The 26,931-nt window shown below is 33.7% G+C and overlaps 1 long non-coding RNA gene across 1 annotated transcript; it reads right to left on the bottom strand.

The window, feature by feature from the left end:
* Window positions 1–26,641, bottom strand: LOC128559769 (uncharacterized). The gene is made up of 3 exons (XR_008372618.1): window positions 25,706–26,641; window positions 2,632–2,696; window positions 1–2,250 (listed from the first exon to the last, which is right to left on the bottom strand). It is a non-coding gene; the product is annotated as an uncharacterized LOC128559769 (long non-coding RNA).
* Between the last annotated feature and the right edge of the window lie 290 nt (window positions 26,642–26,931).

Below are 26,931 nucleotides of genomic sequence, written 5' to 3'. Positions count from 1 at the left end.
TATCAACGTTCTTATTACTGAACCGAATTTAATAAAATTTATATAGAAATTTAAGTTATGACATACAGAAAAACATGAGAGATATTTTATGCGACAAATCTGACATTTACCTTAATAAATCAAAAATTTACAAAAAGATGATGCAATACCTGTATTTAAACTACAGATACAATGAGGCCCGTATGGCAGTTTGTGACAGGGTGCCACACATAAGCTTAATTTATCAGTGATCAGTTTTTTGAAAAGAAAATATGTATCGATCTTATCAAGAAATGCCCCTTTTAATTTTCAACAATTTCTGGGGAAAAAAATCAATAAACAGATAATTCTTTTAAAGGATTTGAAATTCCAAGTATTTCAAAAGAGGAAATATGTTGACAAAGCTATTGATTGGAAGAGAAAATGTATCTGCTGCCTATAATCATATATTAGTCAAAGGATGCGCAAAAATGTTTAGATATGAGAAAATCAATGAAAATGATTCCAGGATTGTTAGGTAAATGCCTTTGTTATCCTGTATTACTTTTACAATGCATTAAAATAACATTTTGAAAATAAAAAAATACAGTGTCCGCTCATTCGGTTGTTTCTATTGTGTAAAGAAGGTTCATAATAAGTTTACCATATCCTTTGTTAACATCGAACAAGGCCATCATTTAACCTGAGGATTGGCACTTTAAGCATTAACGGCGAGGGAATTTTTTTCTTAAAGGTATGAAAATATTTCAGTAGATAATTATTTCATTCTATTTGTTATACTACTTTTATTTTGCTCCATTCAGTTGTGGCTTACATATCAGCCAATCGTTTACATTTACAAACACGTGCAACTCAAGGTGTATGATGCCGTGTAGGACAAACTCATTGTATCTTGTGCGGTAATATAAGGAACAATTCTCATCTTTCTCTTTCAAACTAATTTACTAGAAAGTAATATGTATTTTTCTAAACCGCTAAAAGATCATGTAAAATTGACATTAATTTATTTCGTCATTTTGAACCGTTCAACTTGACAGCGTTATAAAATTATGTGTAAGATTGAGGCATTTTTTTCAATGATGTTTACTGTTTAGACTGCATCTGAATTCTTCCAGCTGTTCGTTGGAAAAATAATTTAGATCATTAGTTTAATTTAACTCGCCGTATTGTTTTACTCCATACGTGTGTGAAAGGCACTGTTAATGTGAACATACTGTTCTTCGAGATTTTGCAAACTTTAAACGTTTCATTATAGTATGGAACTCTGACTTAAAGAGAAGATCGCATTCCTTCGCAAATATCGTAAACGAACTATCCCATTGAGATGAGGGAATGACTAAGAGTGACTTGTACTTGCGGTCGCAGAATGTTGCGACTGTCTGTAAAACGTTTTCAAAATACTTTACTTCTCCATGGAAATTATTTTTCTCATTTTTTATATTATTGCTTAGCTCCTTGTAGTAAAAGTTATATATTTCAAAGTCTAAACTGTTGGTCATTCGTATTATACGTTTTTCGTTTTCATTTAGACGAACATGCAAATATTTATTGATATTTTTACGCCCATAGAGAATATCAGCAAGCGACCAATTGAGACGTCGCTTCAGTAACACTCATGATTCATTCATTCGTTCAACTACCAGGACCAAAGAAATTTCTTAGTTCAGTTTTTGCAGATATCTGTCAATATTTGTATTGTCCGTTTGGATATAATTAAATCCAAAATATTCCGCCATTACATTACTTATCCGATATTTAGTAATGTTGAATAGAACATCACGAATAAATTCTTCTTCGTGTAGAGATTCATGAAACCGTCTATCATGTTTCTTTTGAAGAAAAAAGGCGTGACTTATAACTCTTTCTATCGGATTGCGGACAGAGCCAATTATCACAGGATCTGAAACAACTGTTGTGTAAAATTTGTTGTTGTAAATTTTATGGGGAACAAATATGTCAAAATTTGCGGACTTATTCTGTTTATATCCTCTAAACCATTTCAGAGGATTCTTGTTGAAAATTGTTAAATTATTAGCAATCCCAAATCGTACAAGTATACACGCAATAGTACTTGAGGCACACTTTGGAACTTTCACAAGAGCTATGTGTGTTTTTCGCTTTTGATTATTGTTTATTTTATTTTTCAGCGTTTTAGCTCCATTTGTTTGATAGAAACTATAGTCCAAATACTGTGTGAAATTGTTGAGATTATTACTGATTACAAGGAGAACACACAAACTTGCTAATACTAACAATGTACCAATGCATCTCCTGAAAGTAGAAATGTACAATATCAGCACATTGGTCTGTTATAATCTCTGCCATCCTGAAACATGGACAAAGAAACAACTACAGAAAAGTTGGGTATATCCTTGGAAATATCAGTTGCACAAAGAGCTCTGGGGAGTTTAAATCGGTTCGACCTTAACCTCCCTCGAAATTCCCATTCTATTCTGCAGTAACAAGACAGTGTAAATAAAAGTTATTCACTTCAGCCTTATCTCTATCTCAAGTAATGCTAAAAAGGAATTGCAGTTGACACGTATTCAATGCTTGTAAAAAGATACATAACAAGAGTACAAAAGCTGTGATGACCGTTGTTTAAGACAAATCAATGCTGACATTTAAATACTGTAAAAAATATGAACTCACATTGTTAATTTTCGGAATTTTGTCTAGTTCTAGGCCCTGAACACTCGATTACTGATATTGACGTGCTGAAAATGCTGTAAATTACACAAGTTTTGATATGAAATATGACCTGAACAACTTTATTTCCCGATTTTTATGTATTAAATTAATAATTACCTTTTTTTAGCTGATACATTTGATCGCGGAAATGCAGCTACTTTGGTTCGGAACCATTATCAGGTTCACTAACCTACTATTTTGCCGTGTAATTTCAAATACATTAAATACTTAAAAATATCATTTACGTCTTCTTCCAAATAAACTAACCTTAGATCTTCTAAAAACACCAATATATTAGTTCTATCCACAGTATGTGAATATTTGCATCACTTAAATCCAACGCCTAGTTTCACCATAAACCTGGATTTTCGCAATTTTTTACTGTTCATGTGAATATATCAGTACCAGCGCATCCGTCAACCAAACAAATATTTGTATAAGTGAAAGGTTAGTTAAATACCAGCAAAATGGTGTATGTTTAAGTTTGGTACACAAATGCGCTGATGCTGACATTTGATAAAATACGTTTCCGGGTGGAAAAATATCTATACCCCACCCACCTGATTTATTATATGCTCACCCGTAAATCATGTTCGTTTTACCGGTGAAACAATCGTCATTACATGCCTGTTAAGTGTTTAAACGTAAATATCCTTTCTTTTTAAAAGTGGAACACATAAATATAATATTAAGAACTCGAATGAAAAATATTATGAGAACCTGTCACGGATGTAGATCTACAGACACGATTAAATTTAAGCTTTTAAGCATGCATTTTAGTTTTTTAGTTTGGTTAAAGAGCATTTTGTTTACAATTATATGAAAGTTTTAACACAGTAACGTTTCTGGTGACGCGAAAACATAACGCCAATACGTAATTTTCTATAAGCACGCGGTCATAACCGAAGGAGCGTCATTGAAGGCACGTGCAGTTTCCCCGCCAAAATACAAAGAAGAAACGTCTGCTTACGGTTCTATCAAGAAGGCCCGATATTTGCGATTTATTCTTTTATTATTCACGTTTCCATTTTAACGTTCACATATGTAGGTGTGTTCACCAAAACGTTAGGAAAATCTTCCGAACAATGTACGAAAATGTATAATATCTAGCAGTTTCTACCGAAATATGTTTTCGGAAGAATCATGTCGAGTCATAAAAACATACACGTACCATGTCCCGACGCCGACAAGACATGTCATTTCTTTTTACATGATTTATGAAAATTTTGTCAACCGTTTTTAGAATAATGATTTCACACAGTACATGTTTTAGTAAACTTGTTTTAAAGGCACGTACGACAATAAAAAAAAAGAAGAAAAATATAGATATCAGAAAATTATTGCTATATTTCTCAAGGTTTTAAAACTTAGAAACTAACAGATTATGTTATACAAACACCAAAGAATTAGTTGTTTTTGCGATTTTTTCCCATTCAAAACATCGATGTAGTGTAGGTAAACAGCCTTAATATTTAACGGCCGTTACGCGCATATTCCTCAGTGGTGTATTGGTCAGGACCGCAGGAAAATTTGAATTGCCGCGGAGGCCCGGGTTTGATTCCCAACTCGAGCATCTCTCTCTCTCTCCCTCTCTCTCTCTCCCTCCCTCTCTCCCTATATAAGTTCTACTCTTGAACATTCCAAAGTAGTAATGTATTTTAAGGGTTTTGGCGCTATTTGACCTCATTTTGACCCTTGCCTTTAATCAATAACGCGGCACCGGTGCATATAACCAATATTTGTTTAAAGTTGTTGATATTGATAAACTTGAAAATGACACCGGTGTCAATAAATAATTTTTGTTGAAACAGTTTATTGAGAATTACGCTGTAATTCATGAAGGAATGTTAGAACCATTAAACGTATAGACTTACTATTATAAGTTAAACAGACAATTTATTGCATTCCTTTTAAAATAAACATAATATATGCCAGTTTTATGTTGAAACAGCTGATTGAGAATTACGCTGTAATCCATTTGCACCTAATGACCTTTGATATCAAGTTGTATTTTGTTTGCAGAAGTGTTATTTAGATAATTTTAAATACATATAATATAAATAAATCAAAAACAAATATTTTGTGTGTAAGAAAGGAAATTTACTGATAGTATAAATCCTCAATATGTTACAACAAAATATTGTAGACTTATGTTAAAAGCTCAGTGTGCATCCTGCGGTAATATAAAAACACAGTTTGTGAAACGTACTGGAGTTTCAGCTCCTTATGAGCTTTACGCGCAGCCTGGAGGTGCAATTGATATTCATAAAGCAATGTTACCTTTATTTCCTAAGAAATTTTTAACACTTCCAGGTTTTAACAATTGTGGCCCCGAAAATTGTTTAGATACTGGGCCTCCTGTCAATACACTGGACGCAGTACGCAAAACCATTGATTTTTTGCTACGGCAGTGGTATAAAAAAAGGTATATGTGACAAGCAAATGCTTTCGAACTTAAATAAAACTCAATCAAAAACATTTGTAGAAAAAATTGCAAAACATTTAGTTGTAAAACCAGCAATTAATATGAAATATAAACTTGGACTCGGGCAAAAACAAAAATCAAAAAACGAAAAAAGTGGGTAGAGTATTTACTGGAACATAAGTCCTCGGGAGCTAAAAGCTCACTCAGAAAGACCCCCGAAATAACATGGAGTGATGAATTAGCAGAAGAATCACATAAACCAATTAAACGAAAATCTATGAAACGAAGAGTGATAGTTAATGAAATTAATGATACTTGGTCTGCTGATTTAGTCGATATGCAAGCTTTTTCAAAATATAATAAAGGTGTGAAGTACATGTAACAACAAACGACTTTATAACCGTAACCACAGTCTATATGTTTTTGATAGGGATGAGGCCGCGACTCTTACGATGACTGCAAGATGAAGGCAAAGCAGATGATACTTTCTTAGTTGTTTATTTAAAATCAGAATAAATTACAAAGGTGTCATTTTGAAATATACCCTACCTCCAACTTCTGACATTTTACAGCCTTTTATCCAGTACAATTGATAAATATTATCATTTTCAGAGCCAAATAAATTAAATGAAATACCAATCTGAATTTATATTTTAGGTACTTGATTTAATGTTACAGGAAACTTGATGCCAGCATAGTTAAGTTTTTCAATATGATTTTTATAATTCAAAACCCTTTGAGGTATTTCTATGTTTTGTAACAGGAAATTTGTAAGCTAAATGACACCATCTAAAACATTCATTATCATTATTTTGTATATTTATCAATCCATTCATTGAATTCTGTTTTGCAAATTCTAAATAACTAGAAGCGGCCAGCAGTGTATTTTTATATCTGTTTATATAATTAGCATCAACTGACTCTATCCTCCATCCGCTTCCTTCTGAAATCCAGTTACCAATTATATTTATTCTTTAATAAAATGCTTGACGTAAAGTGAAAATAAGCTGAGTCATATATTGTATCTGTTTGAATTATTTTCGCAAAGTTATTTTTAAAATAATATTTATGATTATTCCTTTTAAAGTTTTAAGTTCAGATTTAACAATATCAAATATCAAATGAATCTTTTATAGTTAAATATAGTTGTGTTTTGTTTTGTTGTTTTTTTTATCTCGTCTATATTTAATTCTAATTCTTAATATATTAGTTTAAAGACCTCTCTATTTCTGACATCTATCTATATATTATATTTAGAAAAATCTTTGAAACAAAATAACATAAAATAAAGAATCAAGATTAAGAGGAAGTTAAATATTTACATTTACATTTTCGTCCATTAGTTTTTAATTTTCCACCTTTTACTCATTTTAAAGCACATTTTTATTAAACAAGAAATAATACAAAGATCTTGAGATGGCGTGTAAATACTTTAATGTGATTTTTCATAATTAGTGTAACACTCGGTTGCAATAACTCTTTTAGGATTGTTTCGTCGATTATTTGGTCTGGGGCACTCACATAACCTTTCATTATTTTCCTCTTTTGGCATTAAACAACCACAATTCAATTCAAATAATATTGTATACTTTTCAAAATGATAAGGGTCTACAAGATAAGATTTTCTTATCATTCAATCACATGTCTTTTACGTTCATCACTGACTAATTTATCAAGTTTTGATTTAATAACTTTTCTTTTTTTAGTACTTCTTTATGAATCTTCATTCATTTGTTATTCCTCCTATTATGCAAGCTAATTTTGTTGTAATCATTCTATCTACTTTTCTATTAATCATTTGTATAATATATTTATAGAAAAAAATACAAACATACGCAAAGAGAAAATATATTTAATATAACTCTTCTTCTTTTTCATTTCTGCTTCCGCTAAATTTAAATTTCTTTATATGTATTTCAAGAGGCATTGAATAGATGTTTTCTTTCTGCATTTCTTACAGTATTGTAAAAGTATCTTCAATAACTTTTTTCTCATTCTTTTTTTTTTTACTTTCCCAATCCGTGCTTTTGTTATTAGTTGTTTTATTTTTTGATGGTGTAATGTTAAGATAGCTTTCTTGTCTTCAACGTTTAGTTTATTAATTAAGATAGCAATTACCGATGGAATTGCGGCAGCGACTGCTATAAATATAGGAATGGAAAGAACAAGTGCTAATGCAGCCAAGCAACCCATAATACCTACTGTAATTTTTATTCCTTTATTTACTCTTCAACCAAAAGTTGTTTGCACTTTTTTCTCTAGTTGATTTTGATTTGCTGTTAAGTTGGAAATCATTTGTTTTTCACATTTACCTTTACCTCATACATGCTGCATCAAGTATATTAAAAGGAGGTCCATTATCAAAAGGATTTCTGTGTCCACAATTATCCTAACCCGGAAGTGTTAACCCTTTCTTAGGTAGCAAAGCTAACATTGCTTTATGAATTTCAATTCACCTCCAGTCCGTTTCGCAAACATTGTTGTTTTTGTTTTATTGCTAAAGGACGTACACTTGACCTTTAACATAGGTTTTTTCGTCGTAACATATTGAGGATTTATACTATTAGTTAATATCCTTTGTTTCACACAATATATTTCAATGACTTATTTATATTATGTGTATTTAAAATATTTTATATTTTAACCGGGTTCAAAACCTATGTTTTTTGTTTTTTTGTTTTTTTTCGGGGGGGGGGGGGGGGGGGGGGGGGAGGGGAGTCAAAACCAAAGGTTTTTCCGTTGGTCAAACCAATGGTTTTCATAGTACCAGGGGTACTTTGTCAGCAACCATCAGTTTAAGTCAAGTGCTAGGGGTCAGATGAGGTCAAATGTGCTCGTTCCATCATAATATAAACTACTCTCCGTTACTTAGAACCAGGTCAGGTAATGAGGCGATAGCAACTCACGTTGCTTATCATGAGTTCCCAGAGCATATGTATTTCGTGATGTTTATCTAACATATAAAGTGATTTGTCTCCGGTGTAAAATGCGTTGGATGTTTTTGAAAATGCAGACGATAAAAACTGACACAAATCATATGGAATGTATTCTGTGTGAATGCCAATACCGCATTTTCATGTAAAAATAAGATAAGTAACTGTTGGACCATGGGTAACCGAGCGTAAAAAGAAAAATTTGCCCAAATGTAACGGTCAGCCTTTGTAATTCTGCCTATTTTATAGTAGGTCTAAGATACATTTTAATCCAGAATGTGGGGCATCAAAGTTTTAATGTTATAAAAGGCTCAAATCTCAAAGACATTATTCAATGTCGGCCTAAAGACATTCGGCTAATTCTGTCCGACCTTAACGGCAGCATAAATTCTTGTATTGTTATGCTATTTGTGGTTGGCATAAATGCTGCTTAATGACATTTAGTGGTGTAATTGTGTTTACATATAGCTATGTATGCAATACATACAAAATGAACGATATTTTACACTTAAAGGAAGCAATGTATCACCTGCGCTTAACTATAGCTGATTATATGATTCTATATTAACCCCTTTAATTTGCAAACTACTTAAACGTATGCGTCTTTTTATAATGTACCTTCTTTTGTAAATACATTAGTTATCAGTAACCATCTAAACGTTTTTCCTAGTTATATCTTATTACAATTTCACTGTTAAGAAACATTTTGCAATAACCCCTTTGATTTGAGTGATATTCTCAGATCAAAATGCAACATATTGTGTATGAAGTTTCCAAAAAAAATCGTTATAGAATAAAACACACACACACACACACACACACACACCAAGAAATATTTGCAAATACCCGTAAATTATTAAGCAATATCAGACTGATCATGCCAAAAAAGAAGATATTTCCACTTTATTTCGCTTTCAACTTGATAAGATAAAATACAAGGATGAATTGACCTATGTTATGGGTTTCTATCTATCACTTTCATATATATACATCAGTCAAATATACTTCCCACACGCACAAAAGCTGATATCTCGATGGATTTTGATTTTCTGATTTTTCAAAAGAAATTACTCAATCTTAATAGAGCACTTGTGTAGTACATATTTGAAACTGAAATTAGAAAATGGAGTATATCACATAAAATTTCGATTTCAAAAAGATATTGCCTACCTGAATCAGGTTGCTAACGCATTACCAAAGTGAAACATCGAAACAGCTTCAGATTGTTATAAAATGGCATTCACTACATATGTATACATTCATTACTGTTTTAAGTTTTGGTGGAAGTCCACACGATATTTGAACTACCCTTATACATATCATTGATGGTTTTGTGTACTGAAACAAAACAATAAAATTCAAATCTGTTCTGTGCATTATGTCATAGTGTTAAGTAATGTATAACTGTTTAAGAACGATTCTTCCGGTCTCAGTAATATTGAGTTTGTTAACAATAATATTGTATTAACACTGTTAAAAATTGGAAATACAAGAATGGGGTTTTCAACTGGATAAGTCATTAATTGCTTTAATCTGGCACATGTAATTATATTATTTGTTTATCACAGAAAGGTGTGGTTAAATTACAAAATTTTATTGAAGAGATCTCTATTATTGTTAAATATTTGATAGCTAACATAATTCCAAAGTCAGTATGGTGATATGATATTGTTTTATTCAGTAAGTACAAACATTTTGCAATTCAATAATTGTTCGACATCAGCTTCGACTAAACCAATGATAGATTTTACAATTATTTTATTATGTCTGTCGTGCATCCGTTAACTCCCTTGCAACATAATACATCCATGCCAACTTGTGTGAAAGTAACTTCAATCTATTTGGGTACCTCGTATGTACCCAAACGTTGAAATATCACCTTTGAAAAGGGCAATTCGATTTAGTACACCCAAACCGATGCCGTCGTCATTTGGTACGCATTTTGAGAATTTTAATGACCTCTGTAATATCTTTGGCTGTCTACATTCCAGATAATACAATGCGATGTGCTACATAAGCCATAATATCGATTGTGATGAAACCACTAAATTGTTTCCTCCATTGGATGTTTGCTTGCTGACTTAGTGATAGCCCCAGAACAAGCAATGGCCATTGTTGTTCTTGCATCAAGTGGACCGTGATTGTTTCAGCGAAGAATAACATTTTCTTTTGGAATAGCGACATTACCTTTAGACTAATTGGACAAAACAGATGAAGAAACAGAAGTGAAGAGTGACGGAGACGTAACATATATACCAGCATAAAAAGAGAAATAAACGATGGAAAACAGATGAAGAAACAGACGTGGAAAGAGAAATTGACTTAACGTACATAGCGGAGAAAGATCAGGAGATTGAAACAGAAGAAAGATAATAAAATTGAATACAAATTAAGCGATTTCGATTTTTTTTTCTGATTCGGACACCCAAATAACAGAAGCAAGTTGTATACATTCTGAAATTACAGAAGGAAAAAAAATAAAATTTCAACACTGCAGTCCAATTGCAAGTGGACATCTAGACAATAAAAACTTACTTTTCTGCATTGTGAAAAACTTTTACCTAATATAGAAAGACACACGGTATTGTTACTGCTTCTGAAAACAAAGCAGAAAAAAGGAGAGCAACGTGACTGGTGCTAGTGAACAAGGGTGACTATGCTCATTCGATAGCTTACATAATTAAAAAATCAGTATGTGATATGATTTTTTTATTCAGTAAGTACAAACATTCTGTAATTCAATAATTGTTCGGCATAATCTTCGACAAATTAGAATATTTCAGTTTCAAATTTAGTTTATTATGCCTGCCGTGTATCCGTTAACTCCCTTACAACATAATACATCCATGGCAATTTGTGAGAAAGTAACTTAAATCTATTTGGGTACCCCGTATTGTATCTATCTAGACCTGTACTGAATCCCAACGTTGAAATATCACCTTTTAAATGGACAAACCGATTTAGTACACCCAAACCGATGCCGTCATTTGGTACGCATTTTGAGAAGTTTCCAATTTCGAACTTTCCTTTCATGAAAAATAGTGGACCTCTGTAATATTTTAAACTGTCGATATTCCAGATACTCTCTGGTATTAGTAATGGTTTCGAAGTGTTCCATAACCCATAATATCGATTGTGATGAAACCACTGAATTATCTCGTCCATTGGTTGTTTGCTTGCTGACTTGGTAATAGTCAAGGCCCAAGCAATGGCCATTGTTGTTCTTGCATCAAGTGGATGGTGATTGTTTATGCGAATAATAACATTTTCTTTGGGTATGCTGACATTACCTTGTCTGGCAACTAAGTTAATGGGTGTACCATCTTCTGGCAATACACCCATTTTTTGTATTAAAGCATCTGGCGGGAATTTCGTCTTCTCGCTCAACACATCTATTCTCGTTTCAAACATGTCTTTCCATGAAATATGTTGTTTTTTAAATTGTTTTGCAACCGATGTATCTATATCACATCTCCATCTTCCAAGCGCTACACGATAATTATTTTCAGATAGTTTTGTTATGTGTATTCCTTTCCTAGAAACATATGAATAAAAGCCATCTTCTTGTTCAGTAACATCTGCTTCAGCAGCATGTATTGCCGTATTAAGGATGGCGAAAGAAGTAAAAAGATTAACAATCATATCATCTACTATTCTATAACCATATATTGTTTTTAATAACAAAAATATGTTTTTGTCATCTTCTAAGTAACATTTTCACGAGCAAGTTATAATCATCTATATATAATGGTCGTGATCAATAACTCAATAAATGCTTCTGTTGAAGAAGATGCTGGTGTATCAAGAGTGAGAAGAATTATTGTATTGATCAAAATTTTGCAAAGGTTCAAAATCCAGTCGGATAATCCTTTCCATGTATCGAATTATGGTTTAAAGGCCACAACAAAGGAAGTCGGTTGTGTGTTTGGTCATAAGCAAAAGAAACGTATTACCATATAACGTATTATTTACGTGATGACGGTAGCATCGATTTGAAAATTGTAACCAGCATTACGTGCATTTATCCTACTGAGAATACATTTATAAAACTGCAGCATATAGCATATACATGTCATTTAGAATAGTTGTCTATAACTATTTCAAAATATGTTTTGGCAAAAGTGACTTTTTAAACCGCTGAATTCATTAACAAATAATAGGAGTTGCTGTCAATTGACACGCGCTATTTTGCACTTATTAATCAAAACAAATGAATAAATAGAAGTGAAGCGTGATGGAGACGTAACCCATGTCTCAGAATAAAGTGTGGAATAAAGGATGGAAAAACAGATGTAGAAACAGAAGTGGAGAGTGATATGGACATAATATACATAGCGGAGAAAGATAATGAGAATATGTTAAAAACTGATTTATATGAAGTATGCAATTTTGATTTTATTTCTGAATCGGAAATCCAAATAACAGAAGCAAATTGTATACATTTTCAAATTACAGTAGGAAAAAAAATGTAAAAATTCAACACTCTAGTCGAATTGCAAGTGGAAATCTATAGAACAAAATCTTGCTTGTCTGCATTGTGAAAATCTTTTACCTAATATAGAAAGACACATGGTATTGTTACTGCTTCTGAAAACATAGCAGAAAAAGAAGAGCAACATGACAGGTGCTGGTGAACAAGGACGACTATGCTCACAATTACGACGGCATCGATAAGGATATAGAACTTTTGTTCCTATGTATCGGTTCCAAGATAAAGACAGAAAAGTTAATAACTATATGCCATGCCACACTTACAAAGCTTAATACAACTTAAGATACCTTTGGAAACACCAAAAATCATGTTGAGGTCACGGTCAAAACTTTTCAGTCGTTAAACCTATTAGCTATAGAAAATAACTGTATAATTATACATTGCGAAAAATGAGTATATGATAAGGGTCATTTACAACATGATTACAATTACATATAAAATAAACTTCGAAAACTAGCTAGAGTTTTTACTTGCTGCAAAATCGATAAATCCAAGTATCGGCTGTTTAATGCACTTGATGAAGAGATGTTACTAGGATTTATTCATTAGGGCTGTAAAGAACATTGCAGAATATGATCATGTCGGTTCAATAAACCTTCTGTCCTGGCACCGGAAAATACATACACCTTTCTAAAAACGTATAATTTAGATTTTACAAATTCAGTCGGGACAAAGGCTCTTGCAACCTCAGAGCAAAATAGATACAACAAACTCCAACGTATGCATTAGTTCTTTTAAATGAGAATTTATGACTGTACAATCAATCTTTCGATGCCAAAAAAGGACGGGTTGTGGGTAAAGTAGTTCTTAGTAACTTGAGTGCCTTTGAAGGCAAATTATGTCGATCAAATTTACGTGTTGAAATCGTTGCGCAAAAAAAGAGAAAGGTGTTTGTTCTCTTTGTAGATGAGATGGTTTCTAGTGTTAGGACTTTATCAAAATACAGAAATGAAGCAAGTGTCGGTGAAATTAGTTTTCTGTTTGCCAGGCCTGGTGATGCAGAAAGCCAGAAAAATGGTGCGTCACGTAGCCCAGACTTACGGTTGTAAAAGAGCATAACTTCAACATAACTAAACAACAACCCTTTCCCATATACTAAACGAGAAAGAAAACAATCAGAATTTGCTATCAACGTTTCAAGGGCACGATAAACGTGTGCACAGAAAATTGCAAAGCTTGCCACAGCTGCCATTGCCAAAGTGTCAAAATAACAACCCTTTCCCATACACTAAAAAAGAAAACAATCAGGATTTACTCGCAACGTTTCAAGGGCACGACATACGAGTGCCCAGAAAATTTCAGAGATTGCCATAGCCGCCATTGCTAAAGTGTTAAAACTTTTATACTGCATCAACAAGGGGACTACCAAGAAATACAAAAGTTGCAATTTCATAACATTGCATTTCTAGAAAGTGGTAACACGTTTATTTATTCTTTAGAAATATATCATTTCATTAAATTCTAAGCGTCCATATGTTATTAAGTGCTTTATATATCCCCACAGCTTCGTCTGAGTGGGGGTATATTATGTTTGCCTTGTTGGTTGTCTTACAGCGTCTTGAAAAGTTTCCGGAGCATATCTGCTACATTAACAATTTTTAAACAAATTAAATTTCAAGTTTATGTTTCCATTGCCTTACTCGTATACTAGTTTATTTTGTTATATCTTGATTTGAAATGAAAGAGGAAATATATAGATGCTGTTCATATATACTCGCCGTCAAAAGAAAGTAAGCACTTCAAGAGTTCTTTTATTTAGGCCTAAGCAATCGGGTTTGGAAACGTTTAAATGGTATAAACTGGTTTTATGGTCAACACTGGATGATATTATACGAAATATAACGAAATATAACGATCGCCTGGCTTGTTCGTGGTACACGTGCAAAATGAGCGTTTTTTACAAATACCTGAAGCACAAAAGATCATTACAAAGTTAAATATTTGTTATCAGTCAGTGTAAGGATATTACAGAAAAACGCCAGTTATTGTTTATTTCCACACTGAAATGGCACGTTTGAATGACGTTCATCGTAACCAAGCCGTTCGCATGATCGCGGATGGTATGTCATATCGCCAGGTGGCACGTCGAATGGATTTGACACATCGTACAATAAGAAAAATTGTCGAACGGCACAATGTACCAGTGCCTTTGAGTGACAAATAGCGTTCTTGACATCCGAGAATCACATCACGTTAACAGGACTGGCATATTACGCTTTCGCATCTGCGTTACAGGTTTTGCACTGCAGTATAGGTTGCTTGAGAGACTGTAAGTATCCAAGAACAACGTGTCAGCGAGTCATATATATGTTGCCACTTCCATGAAACTGGGGTACGTAGCTATAACGCATATCGAGGCAATATCTTAACACTAGAAATCGCGCAATTTGGTGTCGTCATCATCTGCGATGGACGCAGCGTCAATAACAATGTGTTTTATTCACGGCTGAGTCAAGTTTCTTCTTATATATGCCGGAGAGACGTCTTAAAGTATGGCGTCGACGCGGTAAGCGATACGCCGACTGTTGTGTTCGCCAGACACCACGGTTGGGAGGAGAGAGAGTATTATGGTATGGGACAGTATTTCATGGAACTATAGGACACCACTCATCGTCGCTGCTGTGCTGCAACTGCAAGTGCTACCATTTCTTACTTATCAACTCGGCGTCAGAAAGTACAACCAAGATAACGCAAGACCACACTCTGTCAGAATGACATCAGAATTCCAGGCAACTAACAACGTAAACGTATTACAATGACCTGCGTTTTCACCGGACCTCAATCCAGTTGAGCACTTATGGGACCAACTTGGTCGCAGGGTCTGCAATAGCGGTAATACCACCCAAAACCGTCAGCAGCTGGCTCATGAATGAATGGAATGCCATCAAACAGTATCGTATACACATCTGAATCACAGTATGCGCCGGAGATAACACACTTGCTATTATGTCTGTGCCTTTTTGTTTTCACCTTGTACACACTTAAATGCACTGAAAACTTTAGTATTAAATCAAATCACTAGTTTGGTGCTGAACCATATACTAAAATGTTTGATCTATCACCAGTATGAAATTTATCTCGATTACATGTGCTTTGTTTATTTTATACCAATATAATTAAGAGGGTTCTTTCTAATGACGTTCAGTATATATCTTTGTGTTCATTCATGTCTCTTCTTTTCAAAAATTGCGTCTACTGTCTGATGGACAGCTCTTGTTTGATACATGGTCATCAAGTTATGTGTTATGTATATGTTCAGAAGGTGTGCACATATATCCATTATATTACTTTGACTTATAGTTTGAGCTATGACGTACATTCAAGAAATCTAGGTTTCCAGTTTAAATCTCCTACACACATTTGCATAGGGTGATCAACAACCCTTGTGCGTATAAAAGTTTACAGAACGTGAATCTGTCACTCAAGAAAAGTAGATTACTGCAAACGATACCATGACCTACATGCAAGACATCTAGGTTTCAGAAGCATATCACCAAGACTGTTTGATATACGGTCATTCAACTGTGTAAGGCAAAGTGTGGCACACACAGAGTATGTCACTCTGAGTCACATTTAAACCGGTTAAGTAACCCGCCTTTTCAGATCACGTGAGTCAAGGTCATTTTTACTGTGATGAAATTTCATGGGTAGATTCCTTGCCAAAAAGAACAGTTAAATTGCTTTTCGATTTCAAAATATGTAAATACAGTCTTGTACAGTACTTGTTTGCCAGGCCACAATAAAGACTAATGATTTTTTATTTGTTATATGCATAGCTTCTATCAACATTTTTATCCTTTCTTATGTTATAAACTGTTGAAGAAAATGATGAAATTGATGAAAGTGGCAATGAGAGCGAGTTTGACAGTTGAGATATGGATATTGTTATGGATATTGTTGAAATGCATATAAAATGCCGAAGCTTTGTTTTAAGATAGACAAGTGTCAACGCTTTTGAATTTTACATTTAGATATATAGGTCACGGCCTTCGTTTTCATGGTTACATCAATTTAATTCAAGAAACCACAATTTTCTACTGCAGTTTGGACAATTTTAGAGCATAGTTTTAATATATAAGTAACAAATTATCAACAAGAACTGAAAAATAGGTATTACAAATCAAACTGCCCAACTTCTATTTGAAAATGGCCGTATTAAGTAACCGTTCACCCAGCTTTATTCCCTAAAACATTGGTTACCATCATCCAGTTTCTTACATTCCGCATAAAATTTCAATATAACTACATAAAAGAAGCAAAATATTGATTATTATTCAGAGCCAAAGACACATATAAAATATTTCAGCAAATAATGGTTCAAAAAAAGAAAATGCACACAATAACGTACTTTTAAAGTAAAAGCTATTAATTTTGCGCGGTAACTGACACGTAACATCATGACGTCAATGACGTGATTTTAAACCAACAATGTTTTGAGGCGTTTCTGCGGCAATATATTCATTATTTCTGCATTGTTAAACCATAAGCATCAGATCGGAGACAGGTTCATGATTTATTTTCTGAAGAATGGATACACAAGCACATTTAGTTTGTCTTAAACGTTGTCGTTAATCGTCACGTTAGCTTCCGGTTGTACATGCGCACATATAAATATTAAGGTAACCTACCTCCTTAAGAATTTTATGTGTATTTTTCACTTAGCGAACATCCGTTGCAAAATTTCACAGGCTGCAAACAATCCTTTAATGTTTTACAATTCTATGTTCAGTACATTTTGATATACATGCAGCACAAACTTTAATACTTTTACTTAGTCAAGGGTCATAACTCTGGTTTTGCAAAGTGAAAAAAGTTAAGGTGCACAAACTCCCATGATGAATAATATTCCTACATGATTTCGTGACTCTAGGTGAAATATTTTAAGATATATGCAACACAAGTACATTATGTGTGTGTTTCGCTAAGTAAAGGACCATAACTCAACAGCCGGCTGAGTGGTCCCAAACAGAAGACAGGTGCATAACTTCACATGCTATATAGCAATCTTCTAATGTTTTATGATTCTGAGTCAAATACACTTTGTGAAACATGTAACACAAGCTTGTATCCAATTTATGCATATTTTTGACAATCACTGGTAATTACACTGGTCTGAGTGATAAAATTTAGAACAAAAATCCCATGCTGAATACCATTCCCATGTTGTTTCATGACCCTATGATTTACTTTTCGAGATATGTGCAACACAACTTATATGTCTGTTTATACATATCTTTTTTACTAAGTCAAGGGTCATAACTCTGGTCTGACTAAGTGATATATCTAAAAAAAATGCTAAATTTCACATGCTGAATAATATTCCTGTAATGTTTCATAATACATGGTCAAATATTTTTAGAGATAAATGTTACACATACTTAGGCCCTTTTATACCTAATTTTGACCAAATCAAGGACCATAACTCTGACTGTGTAAGATCCATATCAATACTCCTACTGCACTGCTTCCCGTGCTGAATAACAATCCTGTAAGTTTTGATGACTCTTGGTCAAACACTTTTTGAGATATGAACGACACAAATTTGGACGGACAGGCAAGGGAAACTCTAAGTGCCCCAACCCCCTCCTAAAGAGTGACCATATCCACTTACAAAAAAAGCATTTTGTCTAAAGATTCTTTTCTAAAATTTGTTAAAAATTGGGCACTTGGTGCTCGAGCTAAAAAAGAAAAACAATTGATCTTTATGAAACTTGGTCTGTAGCATAATTAGCTTCTCTAAAATGCGTTACAATGTGAGCACTTGACAATGGGTAAAATTAAAAAGTGAGAAGTATTTAAGGTTTAGGAGTATATCACCAAAACACAGAATTTTTTTATAAACAAACAACAACATCACCAATATTTTACCTGACCATTACATGTTCTGCCGTACTGTCCCATACGACGGATACTTAACATATTCTGAAAACGGTTGCCCCCCTTTGAAAATGAATGCCATTTTTAAAAAAATAAAAATAAATAATTGCTGTGTTCCTCCTAGTTATGTGAAATTTCAACACTCGCACGCTATTGCAAAAGCATCCAAAACGAACATGTTTAACTGTTCTTTGAAAATGGTGAGTTTGTAAAGGCGTTTGACTGTCCGGAAGTCGGGCCCCTTTAGGTAGTCCTTTTCCGGAATTCAATGTTTAAATCAGTATACTGACACTTGTTTTGTAGTTTTTGTAATGATAGCGTGTATATTACCCTACAAAACCAATGTCAGTATACTGATATAAGGTCATACCAAATTGATATGTCGTTCGTCGGAACTACCGCATCAATAATTTCATACCCGAGAAAAAAATAAAAATCACCCGCCCGCACGTACATAACAATCTCCAAAAAAAAATATTTTTTTTCCGATTACGCTCTCCGGAATAATAACGGCAAAACAGGTTTTATTGCTGTTTTAATGCGTCAAAGTGATATTGATCGGATTTCGTGCGTCCGTAATACATGTAGCTGATGACCCAAACTCAAAAAGTCAGGAATTATGGTGTTGTCCATCATTTGTTTTATATCTGGAGTGTCAGTGCTAGTGCTACACATGGCCTTCGATGTGCCGGTAGGTAATGAAGTAGCCACGTTCTACTTTTGCTCAATACAGTGAAAAGAATGAAGCCCGACTTGTAAGACGTGCACGGGGATGCAGTTAAAAATATTTGGATTAAACATAGAAATATTGTTCAGATATAAAGTTTTCAAACCATTTGTTATCAGTTGTTTAGTTCAATATGTTAGATCTAGAGCCCAAAGCCGAGGCCGACTACTATCTTTAAAAAATGTTTGTTCACAGATCCTGATCGACCCATCACATTGTCTCGACCCAAATCTTTTTTAACGTAACTTCTTTAGTACAGCAGTCAGATATTCTATCAAAACACATTTAGTCAATTTAAAAATTGTTTAGCTTTTCAAATATGTAGTGTAGATATGAAAATTATTTCTAACAAAATCTGTCCTTTTGTAACCCCAGTTTTGCCTGTTTGTATATAAATTGGCTGTGAATTGATTGAACGAAAGAAACTGAAAAAACAGACCTCCCCAACTCTAAATTTCTAGTTCAGTCAAAGCACAACAAATAACACTTTTAAGGGTGGCCATATTGGGATCATACTTTGTCCGTCTGTTATCATTTTTGCCTGAAATATAATTTCTACCACAAAAACTTAAGCCAGCCTGATCTGTCAAGAAATTATTCAAAGGGATTCGAGCAATGTCGAAGCATTGTATGCCCAACTCTGTTTGGTCTCACCGGTCAGTGGTTTATTACTTCCCCTCACCTCTATGGATTGGAGTTCACTAGGGGCACAAAGTTGTTCATGTGTCGAAGCCATCTAACTGTGTTTCAGAAATGTTATTCCACACATGTGCCTGTTTGGTCTTAAATATTCCTCATCCTGTGCCGTTAAATAGGCACGCCTTCAGATTAATGTACAAAAATAAAAAATAAAAATAAGACACTCATGCCTTAGTAATTATAATTACAAAATAAAAAAGAAACAAAGTTATTCAATGAGATTTGGCAAGAATTTATTTGCAAAATCATTCATGTAGTCTTTAAAACATATAGAAAAGCTATATACTGTGTTACCCACACTGTAAATGTTTGATTTCTGTGTTATTTCTAAAGAAATATTAACTTCATGTATAATCATAACCGCCTCCTCAATGGTCCAAGTTGGGGAAACAAAATAAAAAAAGCCCGCTCGCTCCATGTAAAATCTACCCGCCTCTGAAAAAATGAAAATTGAGAAAAAAAAAAATAAAAATTTCGCTCGCTCGCTCCTATTTTTTTTGAAAATTTTCCGAAACATTGAATTCCGGGAAAGGACTTCCTAAAGGGGCCCCACTTCCGGACAGTCAAACGCCATTAAAAACTCACCATTTTCAAGGAACTGCTACACATATTCGTTTTGATGCATTTGCAATGAAGAATTTTGTTTCTTTCTAGTGCCACTATAGAAATAATTTTAAACATGACATTCTGACAAAGTTTTATGAAATGATATAGAAAATGTGGCAAGTTATGGTGGAATGCGCCTAATTTGAAGTTCTTGGGTTCCGTTTCGAAATTTTGTTTAATATAAAATTCAGCATATTCCTCATATAATGCGTATTTTACATTTTTGATATTTCTGTAATTGTTTTCTCTGCAAAACTTCAAACACGATCATTGACGTCCATTTATGATGAACCATGATTTCGCGTCCGTCAGACTGTTTTCGTAAATCGTTCTGTTCAGTCAACAAGTATCGATTTGCTTGTTACTCATCATATTTTCATTTAAAAATGTCTTTAAAATTGCGTATAACTTGTGGAGATAATTTTAATGTTGAAGTCGACATTTATGCTAAAGTGACTCAGAGCGACAAATTTGACGTTTAGTTTTGAATAAAAATAAAAATTAATCTTGTCTCATGTAAAACGAAAACGACAAAATTTGACAAAAAAAAAACTAACATGATGATGAAAACTTCGAATGAAGGAATGAAATTATCGGGTCACCGAATTCATTTTCGCGTAAAATTACGTTACGCTACCCCTACACCCAAATCACAAGATAGCGCAATTGAGAGAATTTTTTCATGTATCTCCTGTTTTTAGGATTAACTAGGATTTTTAGGATTATTTTCTTTTACCTAGTAAAATTAAATCACAATAGCCTTTAAAACTGTGTTACATAAGCGAAATAATTTCTGTGTAGAACTCAAATTTTCATGTTAAGATTATATTCAATAAATGGGAATGCGACAAAATCGACACCCCATAACCCTTTGCGCTGAATTACATTACTCTACCTCTACCCAGATAAATTATGCGGAATTCAATGGATTTTCTGATTCTCTTGATCAAGACAACTTATTGTAACCTATTTTAAGTAGAATTTAATCAAACGAGACCTTTGAAACTATGTAATGATTTCATTCAACGTTAAAATTGAAATTATTTATCTCGCAATTTGCAAGTTAATAATAGTACATGCAACTCATGTATCAATGCACATTACATTGTTTTTATTTACAAAAATAAATAGATAAAAGAAACGACAGAATATAATGAAAATCCTTTATTTTAATTATCTCAACATTTTAATTTTAACAAGTACCTCTATAGAATTCCATCACAGGTCGCTATTTCCGTGACGTATTTTCTATGCGAAATAAAAAGTTACATAAAGAATTGTATGCATTTAATTGATATAGGACTACATTATACAAATATGCCATAAATATCTTATTAGTTAATGTAGGAGTCTTCTTAATGAAGCAGATTCGAACGACAACCAGTCTTCAGAAAATAAGAAAATAATACTGAGGTAAACAGAACCTAGCCAACATCAGCACAGTGCGAACAAAGAAAAACTTAGATGAAAAAGTGAAATATTCAGTTTAATAAACACGTAACTCGGAAAAAAGTGCTAATACAACTTTAGAAAATTTAGAAAGGCTTTATGTAATTATAAAATCATGTTTAAGCATTATTGATTTATCTAGCTTTATTACAAATTTCACGTTTAGGAAATATTTCACTTGTTGGAAAGTAATCGGACACCTCGATTTAGAATAAAGTGCATCCTCTGTGAATAACCGCGGGAAAACAGTATATTTGTTGTACAGAGGCTATTGTTCTGAAAAGGTTGATTTATTTTGCAACTTGGCTAGATAGAAATACCTTTGCAAAGAGGTTTTAGCTCTCCGGAGATGTGTGTTAAATGTTACCCTTGTATTCATAGACACAGACACATAATAGAAACATATTCCATACATAATATTGTTTCCTAATATTAGAAACCATGGCATAAAACGAAAGATTTTTGTTTTTGGTTTAGCGGTGTTTTCTATGTTACTGTGGACAGTTAACCTAACCAGTGTTCCTGGGTTCTGTATTCTAAACAAATAACTTCCATCTTCACCACATAAATCAGAGGTGGAGGACGAATGATTTCGGACACGTGCCTTTATCAAATCGTCACGCCCTTCATAGGGACCGGACTCACGATTCATAGATCTGCGCTCATTCTACAGAGCTAAGCGGATGGGGCAAAAGAAGGAAAGAAAACAGCGGTTGTGATTGACACTTGTACAAGAACTTGTACAAGTTATGATTTATTTCAAATAGCACCAGTGGTAATAAAATTTCAAAATAATAAAAAAAAAAATCTTACCTGTAAAACCGAATTCCGCCGTCTAATTATGTGAACATATGGAGCGGGTACTTAACCGGGCAAGCCTATGGCAATTTATTTTGTGGTCATATGTTACTAGGATGGTGTTGTGAGGTAAGAAACGAAATAGTAAAATGTAAGACCTTGAAATGTGCGTGCGTGCGTGTGTGCGTACTTATTGAGGGTTAGGGATAATATTTAAAAAAAAAAACAAGATACAACAACCTTTACTCCGTTGGAAAGGCGGTTGCGTCAAGGGTCGAGGGTCTGAAATTAGAAACTTTAGAATATTTGAACCTGTTGTATAATATCGATCAATGACGCTGTCTGTTTCTGACTCTGAACAATACACAATTACACATGCAAATATTCTTCATGTTCGCAGTGTTTCACAACGGAAAACATGTTTATTGGTACGTTGAATAAGAAAAATATGAAAAAAAAACTTTTAAATTATCATATAGAAAATATATTTAAAGCGACTTTCAAAAATAACATGATCCATATTTTCAGCAAAGTTGCCCTATTTGCGTATGGTATACATTCTGCATTGAATACATTTCAATATACAATACTAAGGGACCTTGAAAAGAGCAAACAATGCATCTAGAACATGCCCAAATGTGTAATAAAATGCTTAAATCCAGGCACCCCTGAACCAATAGTTGCATAGGCAGTCTCCTAAACCCATCCACTACAAAGGAAAAAGGCCAGCTACGCAAATGTTTCTTAAAACGTTTGAGGCCAGCTTAACCACTGCATGTATTCAATATATTACCCTCCTTATTAGACATTTGCGAATTAAGTCTAAGTGGACTGTGAACACCTACGACAATCGATATTTCATGGGGACCTTCTCAACATGATAATTTTAATTCATGTGTGGTAGGAAAACATTCCTATAATGATGGTAAGGTCTGGCTTATTATGTAACCGCACAGGATAAGATTTGGATTTGTCTGTCCGTCCGTCTGTTTGTCAGAGAAATGTTTTGTTATGCATATCGCAAAAAGTATTTGATCTAGCGTCAAAACACTTTCCTGAAATGTTCTTCGATATTATAAGTTGCGCATCTGCGACAATGTTGAAAAAATGGGCTAATCTGATCGCAATGTATCCGTATTCCATCGTCGTCGTCGTCTGAAATGAAAAAAAAAAATCTAAACTGGGTCAACTTGGATCGAAATGTAGATCAGCAGGTAAAACATTGTGAAAACTGTAGAAAACGTAATATCTTGCGTCTCCATTCCTTTGTTATTATTATACGCCCGAAGGAACATATTTTGGGGTACCCCAGGTGTTCATCAGTGTGTCCGTCTGTCCGTTAGCAATTTCGTGTCGACTCCGCTCTGTAACTCATGAACCCCTTGAAAATTTTTGAACAAACTTGATACAAATGTCCTCCACATCAAGACGACGTGCAGAGCGCCTGTATCAGGTGGCTCGCTTTAAGGTAAAGGTAACACTTAGGGGTCGAGGTCATATGACTTTGTTTCGTGTCCGCTCTGTAACTCTTGATCTGTTTGAAGGATTTTACAGACACATTGCACAAATGTCCATCAGAGCGCATGTTTTGGATGGCTGGCTACAAGATTAATGTCACACTTAGGGGTCAAAGGTCATTTTATTTTGTTTTGAGTGCGATGTGTAACTCTTGAACTGCTTGAACTCGCTTCAAGGTAAAGGTCACACTTAGAGGTTAATGGTCACATGACAATGTTTTGTGTTTATGTTGCTTTGCATTGCGGTGCTCTTGTTTTTAATTGGCAGATTCCTTTTTTGTTCACTTACAATAGGTTATTTTGTAACCTTTTTTATTATTGGCCGTAGGTAAAAACCGAGACCACTTTTCTTTGGTAAAACATGGATGGTACCTGCAAAGTTAAGGTGTATTTTGACATATCTGTACCTGGTAATGATTTTTTGTGGACTTAAAGTTTTTCGGGGAATTTCTTCCCTTTGTTGTCTTTTCCTTCGGGCTTCAACAGTAAATTTCTTTAAATTTTGCTCCCATCCTCTGATATTTTACTTTATCAAACACTTTAACCAAAAATTCTAAGTTAAAAAAGGACATAATTCTGTCAAAATTCAAACCAGAGTTATGAGGATTGTTTTTCTTGGTGTAGATTTCGATAGTAAATAACTATTTTAAGTTTCAACTCAATAGCTTTGATAGTAACAGAGATGTTTGACTTTATCAAAAACTTTAACCAAAAGTTCTAATTTAAAAGGGGGCATTATTCTGTCAAAATTCAAATCAGAGTTATGGGGATTGTTTCTCCCGGTGTAGCGAAGGAAATAAAAGATGAACTCATAAAAGAAATGCGGAATGAAATAAAATCTTTAATGGAAATCGAAAACTTAAGGAAGAGGTCGAAAACCTGAAACAAGAAAATGCTTCACCAAAAAGTGCCCTACATTCTACGAAGTAGAAGTAGGCGAACTGGAGCAAAATGGCCGGAGATTATGCCTTGACGTCGCTGGTATTCCAGGTGACCATAGTGAAAACATGAGAGACAAAATCATGTAACATGTCAATAATGTAGTGCTATCAGATGTCTAAAACCTTAAACTAAAGAAAACCGACATTGACAAATGCCATCGCAAAGGTAAATACAAAAACAAGGTTAACCCCAGAGTAATCATTAAATTTTCAAACTCTGACGCCCGTCAGATGATATATGACCACCGCAGAGAGCTTCGCGACGGCATTTTTGTGCAGGAAAATATTACCCGCATATGAGGCACGACAGCTCGTCCGCGAGAAAGATGCTTAAAACCTGGATCGCTGGCTGCCGAGCGTATGGATCTATTCCTAAAGACCCGAGTGACAGGAATTTAGCAAGTGTCAAAATCTTGATTAGAGACATGGACATCATTAAGAGTATAAGGGACGGGGCATCTTTTCCATAAATTGTTTATATCTACAAATGAATAAACTGTAAATACTTATATACACGGTAGTGTGTATTTAAATTCTGAGTGAGCGTCAGTATCTAGGACAGTAAATCTACCTGATAAACAACGATAAATTCCTCTTTGTATCTCTAAGTGTTAATCCATTATTTTTCTGACTATGATATTTACTAAATAACTCCAATATCCCCGAGTAGTTCCAAACAATTTATTTGTTTATACGAATCAGTATATCACTCCAAAAGAATATCATAAGACACTTATCAGTTGCTTATTAGTATATTGTAAATACGTTCAATAAAAATATCACTCCATAGCCACTATATAGTAAATAGTAAATACGTCCAATAAAAATATCACTCCATAGTCACTTTATAGTATATAGCAAATTCGTCCAGATAAAATACATAAGCATAGTAAATGATCCTTTTCACTGTTATATATGTATTATTACCAGTCATAATGTATTGTGAATGTAATGTATGTTAAACGAGTTCCGTAAAAAACGTTTTAGTAGTTAAGTATATAAATCTCTGAGAATGATCAATTCATTAGTATCCTGAGCCGTAATCAGCATGAAGTTTTATTAACTCTTTCTTCCTATTGTTTCAAATTTCTAACTTTAGTATTCTTCTACAAAGTGTTGATAATATCAGAAACTCTATGAATGCCAAGTTACACTAATTAGCGTGAATTTAGTGGTAACATTAATGCAAAGATTTTAGTAATAATTATTACAAATTATTTTTGATTTATTCTGACAAAAATGAATTATTTTTTCGACTAAATCTCGGTAAGCAATTAGGCATTCTTCGATTGTAAATATAGTTCACGCCCACATGACTTTAAGTTAAAACTGGAGGATGCTGAAATCACATATGAAGAATATTATTATTTGCTGAATGTCAATACCTAAGTAAGTAAGTATAGAAAGAAAAAATAGCTGATGAGCCGTAGGGTTCGTTGGTACCATCTTGGGGCAGTAATTCTCATAATGGCTTGCAAGGTATACAACCGTTGAGCTAGATTATACGCAATAGCATTATATTGGCAGTAGCTTTTTGTCTGATATCATCCTGTTTATATACCTACCCTTAGATACACTCTTTGGACATTTGCCAAGTAAAAGATAAGATAAGGCATTTGTATTCAACCTGACAGCATTTTGTTGTCAGTCACATTTACACATTCTTAATCTAAGCTTAAGCCATAATCATTTGCTTCTCCAAAACATATGCTGTCTGTTGATATATATATATATATATATATATATATATATATGTGTGTGTGTGTGTGTGTGTGTGTGTGTGTGTGTGTGTGTGTG

Source organism: Mercenaria mercenaria, chromosome 10, assembly GCF_021730395.1.
Source record: "Mercenaria mercenaria strain notata chromosome 10, MADL_Memer_1, whole genome shotgun sequence".
Classification (NCBI taxonomy): Eukaryota; Metazoa; Mollusca; class Bivalvia; order Venerida; family Veneridae; genus Mercenaria; species Mercenaria mercenaria.
The sequence above is the reverse complement of the archived record's forward strand: the minus strand, read 5'-3'. Positions and strand labels throughout refer to the sequence as shown.